Genomic DNA, 20653 nt, shown 5'->3' with positions numbered 1-20653 from the left:
CTCTAGAGGAGAATCCATATTCTTGCTGTTTCCAGCTTCCAGAGGCCACTCTCATTCCTGGACTCATGGCCCCTTTCTCCAACTTTAAAGCCAGCAGGATCTTCAAATCTCACTCCACTCCCCAGCTTGACTTCTGTCCTCATATCTCCTCCTCTGACTCTGACCCTCCTGCCTCCTATACAGATCCTTGTGATTACATTGGGCCTACTTGGACCCTGGGGTACCCCAGGATAATCTCCCCATCTTTAGATTCTTAATGTAATCACATCTACACAATTCCTTTTACCATGTAAAGTAGTATATGCACAGGTTCTGGGGATTACGACGTGGATGTCTTTGGGGGAACCATTATTCAGCCTACCGCAGTTGGTATTTTACAGTTTATTTAACCATTTCCATTGTGGGCTATTTAGACTGCATCCAGTCTGGGGCTGTTATGATATTCCTGTTCTTCCTACATTTGCACACTTTGACCTCCTTTTCTTTTAGAATGTGTCTCTCAAGATATATATTCAGGTGTAGGTTACCTGGAACAGAGGGCATGAACATCTTACATATTTGCTTTCTGAATACATATTAAAGTTACATTATCGACATATATATGAGTATGTCCATTTCCCTACGATCTCCCCAGCATGGCTTACTATCACTTAAAGGTGTGTTTCCGCAGTTCGTTATAAAATGATATTTCCTTTTTGTGTTCATTTAATTTCCTTGCTGGATAGGTTGAACTTTTCGGAGTGTGAATAATATGTCATTTGTATTTTAAGAATAGTGTTTTTTTTTGTTTGTTTATTTTGCTTTTTAGTTGTATCTGGAGCTAGAAGAGTGGAGACAGACTGTTGCTTAAGAAAAGGGAGTAAGGCTGGCACGAATAGATGACAAATACAGAACTATATCGCTTTCAGTTCTCCATCAAAGAGAATGATTTTCAGAATGAAAAGGGTGTTATTAACAGGGATTCAGACAACAGTCAAAGAGCATCCAGGTAATTGGAATGAGCTCACATCTCCAGGGCACGTTAGATCATATCTCAGGGTGTTGAAGGAGTTAGCAGATACCATCTCTGAGCCACTGCCAGTGACGGTTGAGTGAACTTGGAGAGTAGCATAGGTTCCAGAAGACCAGAGACATACAAAGGTTGTTCTGTATAGGTGTTGAAAAAGTGGAATTCCTAAAACTTTCAATGTATGAAATATACCCTTGCAGTATTTCTAAATCATCATCATAGAAGTGACTAAGGAGTCCAGAGAAGAGATTGCATTGATCCCTAGGAACCAGCATACATTTACTAATAATGTGTAGTGACCAGTTTGTCACATTTCCTTTTTTGCTAGGGGTTTCTGTATTGGAACACATTGTCATGGATATCTAAGCATTTGACAAAAATCTCTCACAGGTCTCCTTAACGCACATAACAGAGAGACATTGGAGGATGACAGAATAATTAAATAAATTCATAGCTGATTCTATTCATATACCATGGCAGGAGTAATGACTGAGTGTCGGCCTGGAAAGAAGTTTCCAGGGACGGGCATGTAGATTTTTTTCTTGGCCACAGCTTAAGAAATATCCTTCGGATTTGGACAGAAATATTTAAAAATTCATATTTATGTGGCTGATGACACAAAGTCCAATAGGTTAGCTAAACCTATGGAATAGATACCACAATATGAACTATGAAAATTGTTCTGTGAAAATAGGTCAACACCAACTACATAAATTTGACAGAATAATGAGAATTTTTAAAATTGTGGTTGTATGGAGAATTGAAACAGCAGTTGATTTCACTCTTTTGGGGGGCTTTCTTAAATTTCACCAATAAAAAATAAAATCAATAGTACTTATATAGTGAAAACAATTATCTTAAGGTTAATTCATGTATGAGTCTACCTACATATGGTTCATATCAGAACATGATAGAATATAAAAATTACTAGACTGAGAGGAAAAGATCTGACCCACCACTGCCATAAACTAGTTGTCATCATGAGCCAGCAGCTGGCATCACCTTTCTCGCTGTGGGTATTCTTATCTGAAAGCTGGGGACGGCGGGAGTGGGGTACAGCTAATCACCTTGCTCCATTCCCACTCTCATGCGCTATCAGTCAGTGCAAGTTCATTCTTCTGTTCCTCAACGAGCTCAGCCAAATTTATAGACTAAACGGACCCTTCCAGATATTTCTAGATTAAACAAACCGTTTCACACCCTCTCTGAGAAGAAGTCCTTTTTCTTTTAATCCTTCAGATCACCCTTCTTTGGGGTCATATTAAACCATCTGTATTTTCTACCCTTCAGTCCAATCCAAGGCTCATGCATTGCACTGGAGCCCCCTTTGATCTCAGGAAAACCAACATTTTTTTTTTTCTAATTTAGGGCTCATGCCCACCCTTTGGAATTTCTGGATGAGGCTAGAGCCTCTCCTTCACCAGCCCACGAAGTTCTCCAAGGTTTTACCCAAGGGGACTGCCTTTCAGCTTCCCCGGTGGCCATCAGCCCACCCTGGCCCACCCAGGCTTCCCTAGGCCATTACTGAGTGCGCCCCTGGCTTTCTCCCTAGCACCTCTCTTTGATTTGGTTGTAATCACTGTGAACATTTAATTTGGAATTTGCAGACTTCATATTTTATTTTCCCACTTTGTATCTTCATATTATCATTTCTAAAGGAGTCAAAAATATTTCACATGCATTAATTTACTCTTGCTCAGTCTGACTTTTCCCCTATTGTCAGTCATCAAATAGGATCTCAAGTGTTTTTAGGTTTGCTCTTATGGAACACACCATTTGTACATCTTCATACAATCTAGGCTTTTGCATCTTTTATCTTATGTACTTAGATTCAGTTCTCGAGTGGGAGGTCTCCGATTGAGGGGAACATTGGTATGGTTCTTGATCTATTTTAGGTGCCTTTGTTTTGACCAATGAAATAAAGATGAGAGGTCACTTTAGCACATTATATTCTTTCCTGAAAACATTAAAATATGTCAGAATTCTGCATTTATATTTCAATATATAAATTCCAGCCTCCTTCTGAGGACTTCCCTTCATACCAGCATAATTTTAGTTGGGGGAATATTTTGCAACCTGTGATATCTCAGATGGCAATGCTTTTCAGCCTGCTTTTCCCTAAATTCCGCCTTTAGCTTCTTCTGTGAATTCTTCCCAGTCAGCATTTTCACACTTTCAGTGTTCATTTCAGGACTGTCTGCTCTGCTGTGCCTATGCATGCTCTAGGCTTTGCCCTAAGTTCATGTAATGTGTGTAACTAATTTCACGTTCTAGTCTAGGTTTATTGCTGCTGAAGCCAGGAGACTGACATATTGCTCAGGCTTGTGCATGCTCTCTGCCTGCCACAAGTGTATCTTGGGGTCATGTGTTATGTTTCTGATTAGCACATTGGGCAGGAAACAAGCTACCCATTGTGGCTCTGACCAGGTGTAGAGTCTCTTTGCTTATCTGAAAAACAGTTCTTTGACTTTGCCACCTGTGGCCAGTCCTTCTCTGCCACTGTGTCCTTGGAGGCCAGCTCCCCACGCCTTACCTAGAAAGCTTTCCTGACCCCAATTAGATTGGGGTGGAGCAAATCAGGAAGCCACTTCTGTGTGGCCCATAGCTCCTCTATCCATGTGTTTGCATTGAATGTCTGCATTTTCTCCCTAAAGAAATGGAAGATCGTGGAACTGATCTTTTTGTCAGACTTAGAGGTTACGTATCCCCTAACAGGGCTTTATATTTATAAATTAGAAATACAGTCTTTAGGCCTTAGATGCTTTTAGAAAGGGTTTTTAGTCTGTCTGATTTCTAGACATGTTTTAGACCAGGGGTCCTCAAACTTTTTAGACAGGAGGGCAGTTCACTGTCCCTCAGACCGTTGGAGGGCCGTTGGAGAGTGCGGCGCACATTCCACACATGCGCACTGTGGGCCCGGGACGAGTCGGCTGCTAAGCAGGGCAGGCAGCTGCGGCAAGAACACCCGGCGGGGCCGGATAAATGTCCTCCTCGGGCCGCATGTGGCCCGCGGGCCATAGTTTGGGGTCCCCTGTTTTAGACCGACTAAATGTTAAGTAGTTCTAATACAGTGAGACACAACGAAATGGAAGTTAAGTGGCTGGTATATGTGTAGTTGACAAGAGTAGGAGACAGAAATAACCCATTTGTTCTCTATAGTCACAGAAATGCCTAGCACAAAGGACAAAGGTGCCTTTTGGTATATTTTCATCGTGAAGGTCTCTGAAAGTGGGTTTCTACGCAATGCAGGATTACAAACTTTACAACTAGGACTCTGGTTCAGTAGCTCTGATGAGGTCACTGGAGCTCCTTTAGCAACCAAGTGTTTGCATGTCATAAAACTATGATATGACTTTAGGCAAATATTTATTCAGTGAGAAATGTAGGTGTACACAGGAAGGCTTGCTCCTTCCTTATGGAGTATTTCCTTATGAAGTTCATTAGTCCCTTACTCTGGGACTGCGTGGTATTCCGGGAGTGGCACAGACCATAAATGTCACAAGTTGTGAGTTCAAGCCGTGGTGTGACTAGTTACCCACTTCACGCTCAGAACTCATTTGATGTGCCAGTGGTGTTTCGTCTACAAAACTGAGAGGGGTTGGGGAAAGTGTTAGATCAGGTCATTTCCAAGGACTCTTTTAGTTTTAAAACCCCTAATTAGTGTTTCTCAGTGCTATTGTGTTGAGCCTACTGACCTCCTGCCCACATCAGAAATCCTCGGTCCTACCCCCCTCCTAGGAGGGGAACTTCTGATCAACACCCTCCCCCCACTGCCACCACCTCTCTTTGACATTCCTCTCCTCCTCCCCACCCACCCCAACCCTAGTTATCTCTTTCTCCTCCATGGGCCTTTTGCATTTTGTTCATGCTGCTGATAGACTTCTTATCGCATGTTATTCACTGGAAGATTTGGGTGGCTGTAGTTGGGGGTGGAGGAGGGGCAGGGGAGCTTATTGTGGCCTGACCCACAAGAAATTTACGTCTCCTCACCTCCACATCATTGAGTGTCAAGTTGGACGATAGTCTTAGCTAAGGTTAAAACAACATGTGAAGCTGAAATACTACTGGACATTTACAAATTACTTTCTACTGCTATTTTTGTTGTTGTTTGCATGTGGTTTCAGTGACGTTATGGGTTGTATCGGTTTTGATGGGCTGGCTTGGAATTTAAACACCAGAGAGCCTACATTTAGTGGGAAGTTCTACTGCATCACTACATGCATTATAAGGTCACTAATAATTCCAAAATTCTATGCTTTATAGCATTGTTTCTATGGGAAAACACATTCCAAATTCCAAACAGCTGAGGCTGACTTTTGGATCCCAACTTTTATCAGAGTTGTAGACTACTCATACATTAAATCATCTTGAACTATGCAGGTAGGTGTATGTCATTTGCTTTCTGTGTAGATAATAGTAATAAAACTGCTATTTGAGCACTTATTATGTGTCAGGTATTATAGTAAGAGCCTTTGTACATTCACATGTTCTCCTCTTCACAATAATTCTTTGAGGTAGGCTTTATTATCTCCATTTTACAGATGAGGAAGCTGAGGCCCAGCAGAGCCAAGACGTGACTGCAGACCCGTCCAGCCCCCAATCTTGTGACCTTCCTTCTTTGATGCCTGATGCCTCCCAAGCTCGTGCAGGCGAGCCCTTTCTCCTTCTGCTTTGCCCCCAGAGGTCCTGCCACGAGAGAGGTGAAAGTGTTAATTCTTTTAAAAGTAGCTATTTTAAAGCAGTATTACTCCCTTCCAGAGATCTGAAATGACGATTCCCTTTGATGGGGTCAAATATCATTACGGATCTTTACTGCTTCTCAGTGGTGTGAACTGGGAGTCGACATGGCCTTAGGGACCTGCAGTAGAAAGAGTAGCCTTGGAAGAAGCTTTTACTTAAAATAACATGACAATGTTCAGTTATAAGATTCAAATAAACATACTAAAAATGGTCTGGAGAGAATGAAATGGAGTAGTCAACAATGATGGATAGCAGGCCTTTTTAAAAAACATATTTAATTACAGCATTCACATAAATCTAATTTAAAATGTGAGCCAGAATGTTTATTTGTTCACTCACTCATCAGCTATCAGATTTTTAATCAACTCTTGTAGATACAGGTTCTGTGCTGGGCCCCAGGGTATACAAAAGTATATTAGACACAGTCTCTGCCTTCAAGGAGCTCAAAACCTAGTGGATGGCAGGCCCAGAAACCTTCAGATCCTCTACTTTGTATTTTTAAAACAGCCCAAATGCCAAAGTGTCTTTTAGAATTATCTCAGTTTTAAATGAGCTCTCACGGAGCAGTGTGTATGTGTGAGGAGAAATCGCTTCCACATAGTATGGATTTGGTAAGCAAGATTTGCAAGAGCACAAAGACCCAGCCAGTGTGTGGATTTGCTAAAACCCACTGGCATATGATGTTGCAGACGGAGACTGTTGACTTTTGCACATTTGCTTGACCTCAGTGCCCGCTTACTGAAGATGAGTTCCATCTCGTGTTTCGCTGCCCTGCACTGTAAGATTTGCTTTTCATGACACGTAAGACAAAGGAAGAATGCATGCATGGTATTACAGAGACCCCCGTCCTGTGACTGATGCTTCCCGGGTTTCCTATAGAGTATGGATTGAGGCTCTGAGCTTCTCAGCTGGGGCCCAGATGAAAGTGCCAGGAATCCTGTTCTAGGCGACATCTAAGAAGAAGACTCACAAGGCTTGAAGTTGGGAACCCAGTTGAGCCCCTTTCAGGAGGACCAGAGCTTAGCTTGGCGGTGGTCCCTGGTGACCGGGATCCCTTCCTGCACCATGTTTGTCTTCTGGAAGAGGAAGAGGGTGACATAGGCAGGAGGTCAGTAGCCTCAGCTGCTACAGCTGCAGAAGGTTCTGCATGGGCTGGCGAAGGATGGACAGTGTTCCAAGTGAACCTGGAAACCATAGTGATCTTAGGGTCCAAGCTGGGACATGCTGGATCTCATTTGTGGAGAGTACATGTTCCATGAGGTGTGTGCTACCACAAAGAGTGCCTATGTGTAATCTGCCTCAGAAAAACAGATTTCCTGGGATGCCATCAAAAAACAACTTTAGTGGAAGAGTCTCCCACTCTGCCATTAAAATGTATTCAGTGGAAAGCATTTCCCCTGCTTTTGGATGAAAACATATCACATGGCTATTCTGATTCCTCTTATGCAATAAAAAGCCCAACTTTAATTTGCCAGATCCTTAAAATGTCTAGTATCATAGAATAGTCAAAGCTTCCAGCCTCATTCATATTTATAACCGCTCCCCTTCCTCTAGCTCTAGGGCCTGTTGCAAGGAGAAGGGGCGGTGGTTGGAGGGTTTCTCTCTCACTTACTTAGTCGCTATTGGGGTTAGGGGGTGAGGGAGGAACAGGAAGGGCCACAGGAAGATGGCAGTATCACAGGAGTTCTGTCTTTGTGTTGGGGATGTTTAGAGTCAATTCTTTCTCTTGAACCTTTTTGTGGGTTCTTCAGAGATACCCCTCACCCTGTCTCTGGGGGTCTCTTACCTCCAGTTTCCTTGGTGTGGCTGCTGCACTCTCTGTAGCCTCGTTGCAAACTCCTTTGTCAGTCTCTAGAAAGTTAGCCGGTCCGTTTGGACACCTGTCTGCTGGGTTCCATTGCTGTCCAGGTGCACCTTGTGGAGAAGAGCCTAATATAGCCCCGTACTTATGCTCGTGGTGCGGTCTACGGGTAATACACATTCTTTGCTCCCACAAACTGGGAGAGTGCAGGTTGCTCACAGTGCAGCTGTGGTTTCCTCTGGGTCATCCTCCAGCATCCAGGCAGCCCCCCACCCCACCCCACCCCAGGCCTTCAGATTTCTCAGACAGAAGTCCCAAACAAGGACACAGTGCCCTCCTACAGTAAGCCTCTCATGCTAAGGTCTGGTTGCAAAGCGCCCCTCCCCCAGGCTGGAAGGGGGAGGGGCAGGCAGGGGAAGGTTCTCTTCCCTTCTCCCCTTAGCCTTGCAGCCTACTTGCTTCAAACATTCTCTTCTCTTAGCCACCAACAGCTCGACCCATTTGCAAGCTCCTTGTTGGCAAGAGGTTTAGGACTGTTGAAAAGGGTTTGGGGCTCTGTCCTTTGAGAATTACTGCATCTAGGCCCCGCACCTCACCTTGGAATCCAGTATCTAGTCCATCTTAGTGGCTTGGATGACATGTCCCATTTGAACGTTCTGTGAGACTTTTTTGGGAAGCAGTACTTAATCATATCCCTCACTTCTGGAGATCTGTAAGTCATGCAGTGTATAAAAGGCTCCCGGGCGTCCTGCCCACTTCGTTGCTGCATCTCCCCTTCCTGCCAGGCTTCCCGCTCCAGGGCCTGTGCTCACTGATGCTAGGTCTCCTGCCGCTGGGACACCCCCTCTCTCTGCCAGTTCCCTCCTTGCCTTGCTGGCTCCTCCTGTTCCTTCAGGATTCTTCAGTGCTCCCTCCCCAGAAAAGACTTCTTTGCTTCCCCCACCCAAGTAGATCTCCCCCTAATTTTCTGTCACTGTATTCTCTTCATTTCCCTCACAGTACACCTTACAGGTGAGAATGTTTCCAAATAAATGATACAAGCTATTTAGTATCTTTCCTTCTATTAAATGGTAACCCTCATGAAGGAAAAGTCCATGTCCGTTTTGTTCATTAACATAGATACCTAATCAGTGCTCACTAAATATTTGTTGAATAAATGAATGAAAGCATGAATTAAAAAGTTACTTTTCTTTAAGCCATTTCTTTCACAAATGTATCTCTTCTTCTTTCACAAATGTATCTCTTCACATCTGGAGTCTTGGTTACAGCGGATGATATGCAGAGGTTGGGAAGTGCTGATAGAAGGCTCAGCTTTTGGTGTATTTTTCTGTTCATCATCGTCTCCCCACCTTCTCTTCTCTCTCGGCCTCACTTTCTGTTTCTCTGTCTCTGTCTCTATCTGTCTGTTTTTCTCACTCACTCGTTCTCACTCTCTTCTAACAAGAAATGTATTTGAGGCGAGCAGGACAGAGCTGCCACCCATTTTACAGATAACCACACTAAAGAGAAGTTAGGTGTGAGATCCCTTATGAAGCTATTGGCACCCTCTCTCTTCTGATCTTGTTCTCTCTCCACCTCCCCTGCTGTCCCTCCTGTCCATCTGTCCTCTGGCCTTGCAGTAAGGCCATGGCCTGGCTCACACCTTTCAGATCATGCAGAGGTGGCAGCAGCTTGGTCTGGTCTAGAATGGAAGGACTAGTTCCCCGCCCAGAATCTATCATGCATGGTGCAGACAGAGCAAGAGAATGTCTCTTCAAGATTCAGCCCCATAAAAGCAACACACTTACAGGTGGCAAATCCCATCAGTTTTCATACTCCTCCCCCTTTGATGTCCCCCCCCACTGCTCTCGGCCCATACGGTTGTGGGTTCATGGGCCAAGGGAAGACCTTCCTCCCCAGGGAAAAGCAGAAGCTGGATTCTGAAGGAAGGTGCTGGACTTGAACTAGGCTTGGCGATTGCCTCACCTCTCACTCGTTCCCTCTTGCTCAACAGACTGTCCTGACCCTGGCCATAAGTCAGAGAACTGCACATTCTTTCTTAGATAAGTTTTACTACACATAAGGCCCCTTGAGGCAGTCTAGATTCCCCGGGGTGACAACCTGGGAAGCTCCTTGCTTCGGGAGGACAAGGCTTATCTCGTATGTGCACATTCTACTGCTGTGTGCTATCTGGTGATTATCAAATCGAAACTGCAGCAGTTGGCGTTTGTTGCTTAATTACTGCCTGTTGATTACAAAATAATAGACCACCAATTTCGCTGGTTAGCTATTATTACTGCCATTTCATCTGAAAGTGTGCACTGTAACATGGCAGTGTTGTACTTTGTGCTGTCTCTTTGATGAATATTGTTATTTACACTAATAATAATGCCTTGCATTTGAAATGTGCCTCAGAATTAATGTAACACTTTCATTTTATTATCTCACCTGGCTCTGTTATAAGAAAGTGCAAGTAGGCAACTAATTTTAGGAGAGTGGGAGGTAAAGTTTTTATTTAGGTATTACTCTACTACAAATTTTGGCATAATGTAACTTTTTTTCCAGCAAGTATTTATTACCTTAGTTACAAAGATTAAAAGTGAATATTAAAATTGTATGATTTGCTGCTCTTAAAGCCTTTTGTCAAAATCTAAAAAGTTGAGTACTTAGAAGACATAGTCCATCCAGGGTCATATAAAATAAATCATAATATCTTGGCTAGGAGCCACTACTCTAGAATTGATCCAGAATATGGTTGAATACTACATTGTAAAGAAATGAGTTGTCTACCCCAGAGTTTGCTTAGCATAGAGACCTCATTTATTTATTCACTTATTTGTATTGAGGTAAAATTCACAGAACATAAAATTAACCATTAAAATGGTTATAGTGAAAAATAGAGATAACCACCACCTCTGGCTATTTCCAAGACATTTTCACCACTCCAAAATAAAACCTCATACTCGCTAAACAGTCACTCCCCACTTCCTGCTCTCTGTAGCCCCAGGCAACCACTATCTGCTTTCTGTTTTTGTGCAATTAACTATTCTGGATATTTCATATAAATGGAATCACACAATATGGGTGCTTTTGTGTCTGACTTCTTTCATGGGGCACAATGTTTTCAAGGCTCATCCACACCATAGCATGAATCAGAACTTCATTCCCTTTTATGGCTGAATACCCAGTATTTTTAATATCAAAACATTTGTGGAGTTATGAAAAATCCAGCACTCACTCACACATAGGCCTGCTATACCCTTGCCTCCACTGGCAATAACTTCCTGTCCACAGCAAGCATGGGATTTTTGTCCATAGTAAAGTACAAATGCTTAAGGAGCATGTGCAGGCAAAGCTGTAATTTGTTGCATATTACTTACAACTCAGGGGAGAAGCCCGTAAGCAGTTCTATGCAAGGACTGCAGGTGATTCTTTGTATAATAGGCACCTTCTAGGGGACAAGAAATCATTTACAAATGTAAATGATGTAAAGAAAATAACAAATTCACAAAAATATTATTGAGACCCTTGCATCATGGGAGTTTGTGTTGTTATGATTTTTACTGACAGTGCCTGGAACACATACAGATTTATAGTTCCTTTGCAGCAGGCCCCACTTGGTGGTTGGGTTTAACATCTTTTCTTCAGCCTTTGTAGGTAGCATAGTATATAAAAAAAAGAGAATGAGCTTCAGAGATGGACAGAGCTGGGTTCAAATCCTGCCTCCACCTCTTGTTAGCCATGCATCCTGGGGCACATGACTTTAAGTTCCCTCACAGGTAAAATGGGAATAATGATCTCTACTTCTCTACTTGTGGTCTCCAAAAGATATCCATGTCCTAATGCCAAGAACCTGTAAATGTTACCTTATTTGGAAAAAGGGTTTCTGTAGATGTGATTAAATTAAGGATTTTGAGATTTGCTGACTACCCTGGGTTATTCAGGTGGGCCCCAATGGCATCACAAGCATCCTAGTAAGACAGAGGCACAGACTTATGTGATGTGGCCACAAACCAAGGAGTGCCAGTGCTAGCAGCCTCCAAAAGCTGGGACAGGTGAAGGACAGAGTCTCCCCTAGAGCCCCGGAGAGAGCACAGTCCTGCCAGCACCTTGCTTTCCATCCAGTAATACTGGTTTTGGACTCCTGGCCTCCAGAACTGTTAGAGAATAAATGTTTGCAGTTTTAAGCCACCAAATTTACTGTGATTTGTTACAGCAGCTTCAGGAAACTAATACACTTCTTTTACTAGGTAACATGACTACTTATAACTGGCATGTTAGTTTGTTTTCCTCCTTTCTGTCCTTGTATCAAAGGCGGTGTTTCTCAGACTTTGAGTATAGTGGTTAAGACCTTTACTTCTAGAACAGAGTTTCTCAACCTTGGTAGTAGTGACATTTGGGGCCAGATAATTCTTTGCTGCGGGGCTGTCCTCTGCACTGTAGGATGTTTACCATCATTCCCACCCTCTAGATGCCAGTTGGACCTTCCCCCTGGGGGAAGGTTGGGACAACCAAAATGTCTCCACACATTGCCAATATCAACTGGGGGACAAAACTACTCCAGTTGAGAACCACTAACCTAGAGTACAACTCTTGGGCATGAGCCCAGCTCCATCACTAAATAGCGGTGTGGTCATGGGCAGGTCAGACAACCTCTCTGAGCCTCAGTTTCATTATCTATAAAATAGTAATAGTACCTACATCACAGAGTTGTTGTGAGGATATTCAAATGATGCAATATACATAAAGACCTCAGAACAGTGCCTGGTGCCTAGTAAAGTGTTTAATAAATGAACGCTTATTAGCCCACGCCCCGCCATATTAGTTTGTCATGCTATTTTCTGTAGTTTTCATTATAGAATTAATGGACATTTAAAACACTTTCCAAATAGTAACTGCTAGTATAAAGATCAACATACGTTTTGAAGTTCAACATCCTTCCTGCATCGCCCTGTCCTCCCCCCAAACCCCCAGCTTCCTGACGCTGAGAGTTATTGAGGTATCACGACTAGATTCCTATACGTGGATAGCCTGTCAGTCGTGGAAACTCACTGAACTCTTTATATAATTCCTGGATAAGCTGTAACAACAAGAAAAACCCCTTCCATCTGTCAGGGATATTTCTATTATTCCATAATTACAGCTTTGTCCTCAGTGATGTAGCTGCTGAATCACTTATAGACGTGGCAGTGTCTCCGTCCAAATGTGCGAAATATTTAGCAGCATTTAGTGAAATGTTAGAAAGTGGTTCGAATAGATACCATCGTGTACTTTTGTAAGGAAGAGGAATGCGCTCCAACTGTGGTCCAGGCCATTGTATTTCTAAACACTGGGGACATAGAAGTGAATAAAACAAAGATCCCTGTTCTCTATAACAAGCTTGTATTCCAGCACAGTATGATGATGATAGGCACAAGAAATTAGTAAATGTTATAGTGTGTTAGTGATAAGACTATGGGAAAACAAGCAGTCTAGGGTAAGGGGGTTGGGAGTGCTGAAGGTGGTACCAGGTGTGATAATAAATTGGGTGGGAAATTTTTGAGTATTTTCATAGGAATAAGTGAAAATACCTTTGACGTGGATTGAAACCAGTGTTTGCTAATGCACCTTTGCTTATGACTAATGGTGGGAATCCCTGAGTCTTTCAAAGGCAGTAAACCTTTTGCCCCTTCTCCACAGTGCTGCCTGGGAATGCCTTTCGGATTTAAGCCGTGTGGCTTTGGTTTATTCCAGCTGCCGTGGGAATGCTTTATAGAAACGGGTCAGGGATATCAGTATTGGCAATGAGGTCTCAGGTAAGGAGTATGCTTAGCTGATAAAAAGAACTGGGTTTCTTTGGTCAAACAGACCTTCCTTTTAATTCTGGTTCTCCACTTATAAAGTGGATGACTTTAGGCAAGTCACTTAACTTCTTCAAGCCCCAGTATCGCTATAACCATTATAAGGATTAAATGAAACAACGTATTAAAGGCACATAGACCTGTGTCAAGGGCATAATAAATCCTCAGAAAATGTTGGTAGTTGTAATTTTATGATCAGCATAAAAGAAAATTTCTATGGTAACATGTAAGTATTCATCCGTCACCATCTCTTTGTAAAACATACCTGTAATTACCAATTTCAAATATGCAAACATTTCTTGCATAAACATCCTGCCTGCCAAAGAGGGGTCTCCATAGAGAACCTATGAATTGATCTCTTGTGAGTGTGGGCCTTGGACACACTTTGAGTACTCTGTGCAAAGTTTCATAAAGGAAAATCCAGAGAAAAGAGACAGTGATTAATTCAGGTAATAAAAATCTAGTGATGAAAAATGCAATTTTGTTGTTAGTTCTTGAGAATGATTCCACTTATTGACTTTTCTGGGTAATTTCTGGGTATACGGCTCTTCACTTTGTTGATACAGAGTTACAGAGATGATTGTTAAATGGTTCTGGAATAGGATGAGTCTCCCAGTGATGCTGAATGAATTGAGAAATTCCTCAGAGAGTCATAGGCTTCCTTGGGAAGTAGTCAAGATCAAGGTTGGAGGGCACCTTGGAATGCACTGTTGCACTGCAAGGACAGCTTGGCAACCAGTAGAAGTGTGGTCGCACAACTTTATGAACATACTAAATGTTCACTTTAAAATGTTTAGTTTTATGTTACGGGAATTTCACCTTCGTAATCTTTTTTAAAAAGAATTTCTGACAGTGCCGGAACTCAAACCCAAATCTCACATTTTCCTACCTAATCTTTAAAAGAGTTATTAAAGAATATGATAGTCCTTTACATTTTATGTATATGGAATAACTTTTTAACTTTATAAATATATTTAAAGTTTAATTATTTCAGTATACCCGACACTCTCTGCCTGTGTGCTCATTTATGAAATTTAATTCTTCCAGCTCTAAAATTGTATGGTACGACGTTGGTTACACAAATAGAGGCCATAGCTATATCCCTACAGTACCTATCATGTATCTTACCCATAGTACTCAATTAATGTTCACTGAATTGAGTATATGTTGTTTTCTGAATTGCCCATAACTTTATAATGTAATACGTTAATAGAAGTGTAGTTGAACTGTACCGTTAGATATCTTTCAAGTTCAACTTGCTTTAAAATGAGCAACGAAAGCCCAAAGAGATTAGGTAACTTATGTAATTAGTACAAGAGCAGCATATTGCTTTTTGACTTAACATTTATAAAAATGTGCATAGGTAACTCATTCAGCCATAGCCATTCATCAGAATATAGTTTGGTTTCTTTTTTTCTTTCACTCCCTCCCTCCCTTCCTTCCTTTTTTCTTTCTTTTCTTTCCTCTCTCCCTCCTTCTCTCCCTTCTTTCTTTCGTTTTTTTTTTTTTCTTTAGATGCAGGCAATCTGGTACTACAGAAAAATCATGTTTCTAGGAATTCCAAGACCCAGATTTCATCTTCTCTTCTGTGGCCACTAGTTACCAATGTGCGTTTTAGCCACTTTTTCTCTGGGTTTTTCTTGCCTAATCCATCAGATGGAAAGGATAGAGCTTTTCCTGCCAGGGCCCAGACCAAACATTTTTTTGAGACTCCTTTTGACTCCACATCCTAATTCAGTGATTAGTTTGTTTTGAGTTGACTTAAAGGGGTTATTGCCAGTTCTGTTTATCAATCTTAATTATTCTTTATCTGTTTTCATGACAGTGGTTGAGAAGGGATAGAGGAAGAATGGATATTGCAGGGAAAGGGTGGAGAAGGATCATATGGTAATGCAGACAAGGATTCTGTTCTCTTGTAAATTGAGTATAATAGAGTTTAGTTGAGACTAGAAAGTTGGAGGGAGGATTTTAAGGGACAGGATCATTAGCAGTGGAACCTAAAACTGAGGGTGGCAACTGCGTCTGAAACAAACAAGGTAGGTTTTTTTTTTTTTTAAGTGAAAATAAAAGAGGAAACAGACATTTTAAAAAAGACAAATTATCCAGGGAGAGTAGAAAGAAGGAGAAAATATAGAAAAGGAAGAAGGCAGTAAATATTTAATAAAAATAAAGCACAGTACCTGACCTTACTGGCTAATTCCACATGAATTCTGAAATATGCTAGTTCCATTTCATCTCTTCATAAATCTTCCCCAGGAAAATCTGCTGCAAATCTACTTTGCCTAAAAAGTGTGTATTTATCAGCATGACATGAATACATTGCTCATTGTAGAAAATTTAGAAAATATGTGTGATAAAGATATTTTTTTAAATCTCTCATAACCCCCAAACTCAGAATAATCAATTTTGATAATTTTGGTATGTATCTTTCAATCTTTTCTGTTTGCATTCACTTGCAGATTTTCCTAAAAGCACACTCATACAGGACATACTCTTTTAGGATCTGCTTTATATTAGGAGGCCAAGGCTGGAGGATTGCTTGAGGCCAGGAGTTTGAGACTACCCTATAGTGAGATCCCCATCTCTACAAAAAAAAAAATTAGCTGGGCGTGGTGGCACATGCCTGTAGTCCTAGCTACTTGGGAGGCTGAGGTGGGAGGATCAGATCACTTGAGCCCAGGAGTTGGAGGTGACAGTAAGCTTATAATCAGGCCACTGCAATCCATCCTGGGTAACAAAAATCTGGTTTTAAAAACCTAAGGCAGGCCGGGCGCGGTGGCTCACGCCTGTAATCCTAGCACTCTGGGAGGCCGAGGCGGGCGGATTGCTCAAGGTCGGGAGTTCGAAACCAGCCTGAGCGAGACCCCGTCTCTACTAAAAAAATAGAAAGAAATTAATTGACCAACTAAAAGTATATATACAAAAAATTAGCCGGGCATGGTGGTGCATGCCTGTAGTCCCAGCTACTCGGGAGGCTGAGGCAGGAGGATCGCTTGAGCCCAGGAGTTTGAGGTTGCTGTGAGCTAGGCTGACGCCACAGCACTCACTCTAGCCTGGGCAACAAAAAGTGAGACTCTGTCTCAAAAAAAAAAAAAAAAAAAAAACCTAAGGCAGCATGAATTTTTTTTGTTACTAGTCTTCTATAATATTTTTAATGGTTACATTTTTAAATAATTAGTATAATTTAAATAAATAAATAGTGTTAGAAATCTATTTTTATCATTAAATATTATAAATTTGCTTTAAACATCATGGTCATTTTCTTGGGATAAATTTCTGAAAATGCGATTATTATATAGATCAGCAAAGTTGTAAATGTTACTGTATTTGATGTGCATTGCCAAATTTCTCTCTAGAAAAAGGATAAATAGAGATAGATTTAGACCAGCAGTGGGAGAGTCCAATTCCTTGCTTGCTGGAAAAAATTGCATGTGAGCACTTTTTAAAAATTCTCTTTTTTTAAATTTATTTTTATTTTTATTTATTTATTTTTTTTGAGACAGAGTCTTGCTTTGTTGCCCAGGCTAGAGTGAGTGCCATGGCATCAGCCTAGCTCACAGCAACCTCAAACTCCTGGGCTCAAGCAATCCTCCTGCCTCAGCCTCCAAAGTAGCTGGGACTACAGGCATGTGCCACCATGCCCGGCTAATTTTTTCTATATATATTAGTTGGCCAATTAATTTCTTTCTATTTATAGTAGAGATGGGGTCTTGCTCTTGCTCAGGCTGGCTTCGAACTCCTGACCTCAAGCGATCCTCCCACCTCAGCCTCCCAGAGTGCTAGGATTACAGGCATGAGCCACCACGCCCAGCCTAAAAATTCTTGAAATATTGGTGTTGAAAACATTGTATCCTGTTTGCATGTACTTGATTTCAGGAAAGTTTTAATATTTTTGGCCATTTGTATGATTTCTTTTTGTAAATTGCCGTATGTCACTTGCCTGTACTTTCAATGGAGTGCTTTGCTTTTGAAGTTAATCCACAAAAACTCTTTACTGGTTACAATTATTAACTCCCTTTCTGCCATATGTTGCAAATATTTCCTTCAATTTGCCTGCCTTTCAGTTTTTTGTTGGGTAGTTTTATTTTTCTTAGAGATTTACATTTTTATGTGGTTAAATCTAATACTTTTCTCTATGATTTGGGCTACTGGCATGCTGTCTTTTCTATCACATTATTATATAAATATTACATTAATTTTCCTCTACTACTTGTGTGATTTTATTTTTCACATTTAAATCTTATTGCATCTGAAATTTTTTGTGTAAGCTGAGAGATGGGGCTCTAACTTTACCTTTTCTAAAATGAATAGCCAGTTAACCAAACTGATTTAATAATCTATCATTTTTGTGTTAATTTGAAATGCCATATTAACTGCATACTGAATTCTAGACTATTCTTTAAAATTTTCTGGTAATAATAAGATAGGTTTCTATTCCTATAGCTTTATAGCACATTTTGATAATACATTTTGATATTCAATTGTGCAGGCCCTATCTACTTATCCATCCCCCCCAATTTTCCTGAATATTCTTGATGATTATTTTTTTAGAGGAACTTGAGTAATTTTGTCAAGTTCTAAAGAAAACTTCTAATGAGATGTTAATGGTAACTCCATTGCATTTCTGCATTTATTTGGGGGGAAATTGTTATCTTTATAATTAAGCTTTAACATTCAGCACAATGGTATAGCGTTTTATTGATGTGACTCTTCTTTTATGTCCTGTAGTAAAGTTAAATGGTTTTCTTTATGTTGGTTCTGTGTGACACTCTCTTAAATGTATTCCTACCTGTTTAGTACTTTTTCTTTCCTTTACAAGTGTGAATTTTAACTGCATTGTATTTTCCAACTGGTTATTTCTAGAAATTAGGGAAGCCATCAATTTTTGTATATTGGTTCTGATTTTTTTTCAGGTGATTCTTTTTTATATTTTTGAGACAGAGTCTTACTCTGTTGCCCTGGCTAGAGTGCTGTGGCATCAGCCTTAGCTCACAGCAACCTCAAACTCCTGGGCTTAAGCGATCCTTCTGCCTCAGCCTCCAGAGTAGCTGGGACTACAGGCATGTGCCACCATGCCCAGCTAACTTTTTCTATATATGTTTTTAGTTGTCCAGCTAATTTCTTTCTATTTTCAGTAGAGAGGGGTCTCGCTCTTGCTCAGGCTGGTCTCAAACTCCTGAGCTCAAACAAGCCACGGCCTTAGCCTTCCAGAGTGCTAGGATTACAGGCGTCAGCCACCACGCCCGGCCTTCAGGTGATTCTACTGAATCTTGTCAGTAAATTATCATATCATTTCCAAATAATGTTAATTTAAGTTTCCAGTGTACATCAATTTTTTTACTTCTTTGGCTAACATTTCTAGAAAGATATTAAAATGGCAGGCGTTATAGGAGGCATCTTTTTTTAGTTCTTCCCTTTAAAGGGAATGTCACTAGGGTTTCACTGTCGTATGTGATTTGTGGTTCTCTTCCTACACTTACTTTGGCAATGCCAGCTCTTTTTTCTCCAAATAATATATTTTTAATAATATGTTATTTATGGTGAACTTCTTGACATATAGCACTTCAACTCTGTGAAAATAGCAACTATATTTGCCGGGAGCTCTATGACTACAAGGTAACACATCGATCTAATAAATAATACCTTTTATTGTGCTTCTCCGTCTACCTGGCTGAACTTTGAAAGATCCATAAAAAGTAATTTGAAATGTATCATACTCAAGTTAGAAAAGTAGATCAAAAATTTATATAATGCAAAGCCTTAATGTTTCATGCAGAATTATCAAGACCTTAGATATACAGAGGAATTGAATGGTTGAAGTTTACACTCACACTTCAGAAAAGAAGTATATTTTCCTTTTATTGTATTCTACTCTGGAGACTGCTTTTCTAAGGAATCTATTTTTGTTTTTAATACTATCCTAGTTATTGGCTGTGCATCATGCCACTTTGGAAGCACATTTATGAATATACCTGTGCTTACTGATATCACAAGCTGTTTACAAATTGCATTAGGTGCCAGTGTCAAAGGAGGATACTAATTCAAAATATATCCATGTACTTTCATAGATACAGACCCTTTTTGTTTCCTAATGCTCCCCCATACAAAAAAATGGCAAGTTGTTCTGTATAAGTATTACATGATTTTCCCCCCTTAAAATGTGGAAAATACTAAAAGCATAAGAAATATAATCCTCTCACTAGAAAAAAAACATTCTTGGCCTTTACAGTTATATTTCCTGTGTTTGAATAATTGCTATCACACTGCATACAGTTTTGCATACACTGTCCTTTTATCTAAACATTATAATTACATGTGTTTCTCCTAGATGGTGAAGCATTTATAAGAAGGAAAACCAGACTGTCAGGGTGTGGGAACCTTGAGTAATAGGTGATCTCTGCAACCTTAGAAGTGGCTGGAGCCCAGGAAATGAATCCCAGGGTGAACTCAGCTTGGTTCACCCATAGTCCTCAAACAATCACTGACCCAGGAGGTGCCCTCAGAAAGCCTAAAAAGCAAAACTGAGATCATCCTGCCTGACCTCTTGGAGGCTTAAGGTCACCTGAACAAATACCCCTTTTCTCTCAGCTACTGGGTGGCCTCTGAGAGCTGGCCTCACTCTCTGAGCTGCAGTATAGACTTCACTTTGACATCTTCGATCAGTCCCTTGACGCTGATCACAGTCTATTAAAGTTTAGACTCATTCCTGTTGTGCACAAAGAATAGTGTGAAGAAGGAGGCTGGGCAAATTGTCTTGCCCTTAAGACCAAATTCCAGAGGGTCTTTTAGGGCCTTTGGCCATGTGGTATTTGCACGTTAACATTTTAAGACCCCCTTTTTGACAGATGGGCATGTCTCCCTCCATCCTGTAATATTAGTTCTAGAAACTTATGGCTGATCCATTTCCATTTACCAAAACCAAAAAAGGGAGAGCTTGAATTAGAATTTAATGCGAAGAGTTTGTAAATTGCTTATATTCTTATTTTGTCAGCTTGACACATTTGTGGAAAAAATAGATGTCTAAAAATGTATGGTAGCTGCTATGCAGTCTGCAGTCTTTGTATTCATTCTAAGTTTACAGTTTTTGTTTTACAAGGTCATTTGTAAATTAAGAGCTGACCAACAAACAAGGAAGGTATTGAAAGGAGTAATTTTTAACATCTTTTTGTCCTCATCATCATTGCATTCTAAGTGATTAAAAATAAAGACAATTAGAAAATAATTTTTTCACCTACTTATACAGTTTGAAGATTCTGGTAATGTGTACATATATTATTCTTCTGT

The 20653-nt window shown here is 40.7% G+C and overlaps 1 protein-coding gene across 4 annotated transcripts in view; it reads left to right on the top strand.

Moving 5' to 3' along the window:
- PIP5K1B (phosphatidylinositol-4-phosphate 5-kinase type 1 beta) overlaps positions 1–20653 on the top strand; it is a 282554-nt gene that overhangs the window by 31687 nt on the left and 230214 nt on the right. The window contains exon 2 of one of the 4 annotated variants that reach the window (XM_012736958.2): positions 5551–5709. The exons of the other annotated variants lie outside the window; for them this stretch is intronic. The gene's annotated coding sequence lies outside the window, so the exon portion shown is untranslated. The remainder of the gene's footprint in view (positions 1–5550; positions 5710–20653) is intronic. 4 annotated transcript variants of the gene reach the window in all.

The sequence above is a fragment of the Microcebus murinus genome, chromosome 12, assembly GCF_040939455.1.
Source record: "Microcebus murinus isolate Inina chromosome 12, M.murinus_Inina_mat1.0, whole genome shotgun sequence".
Lineage (NCBI taxonomy): Eukaryota > Metazoa > Chordata > Mammalia > Primates > Cheirogaleidae > Microcebus > Microcebus murinus.
The sequence above is the reverse complement of the archived record's forward strand: the minus strand, read 5'-3'. Positions and strand labels throughout refer to the sequence as shown.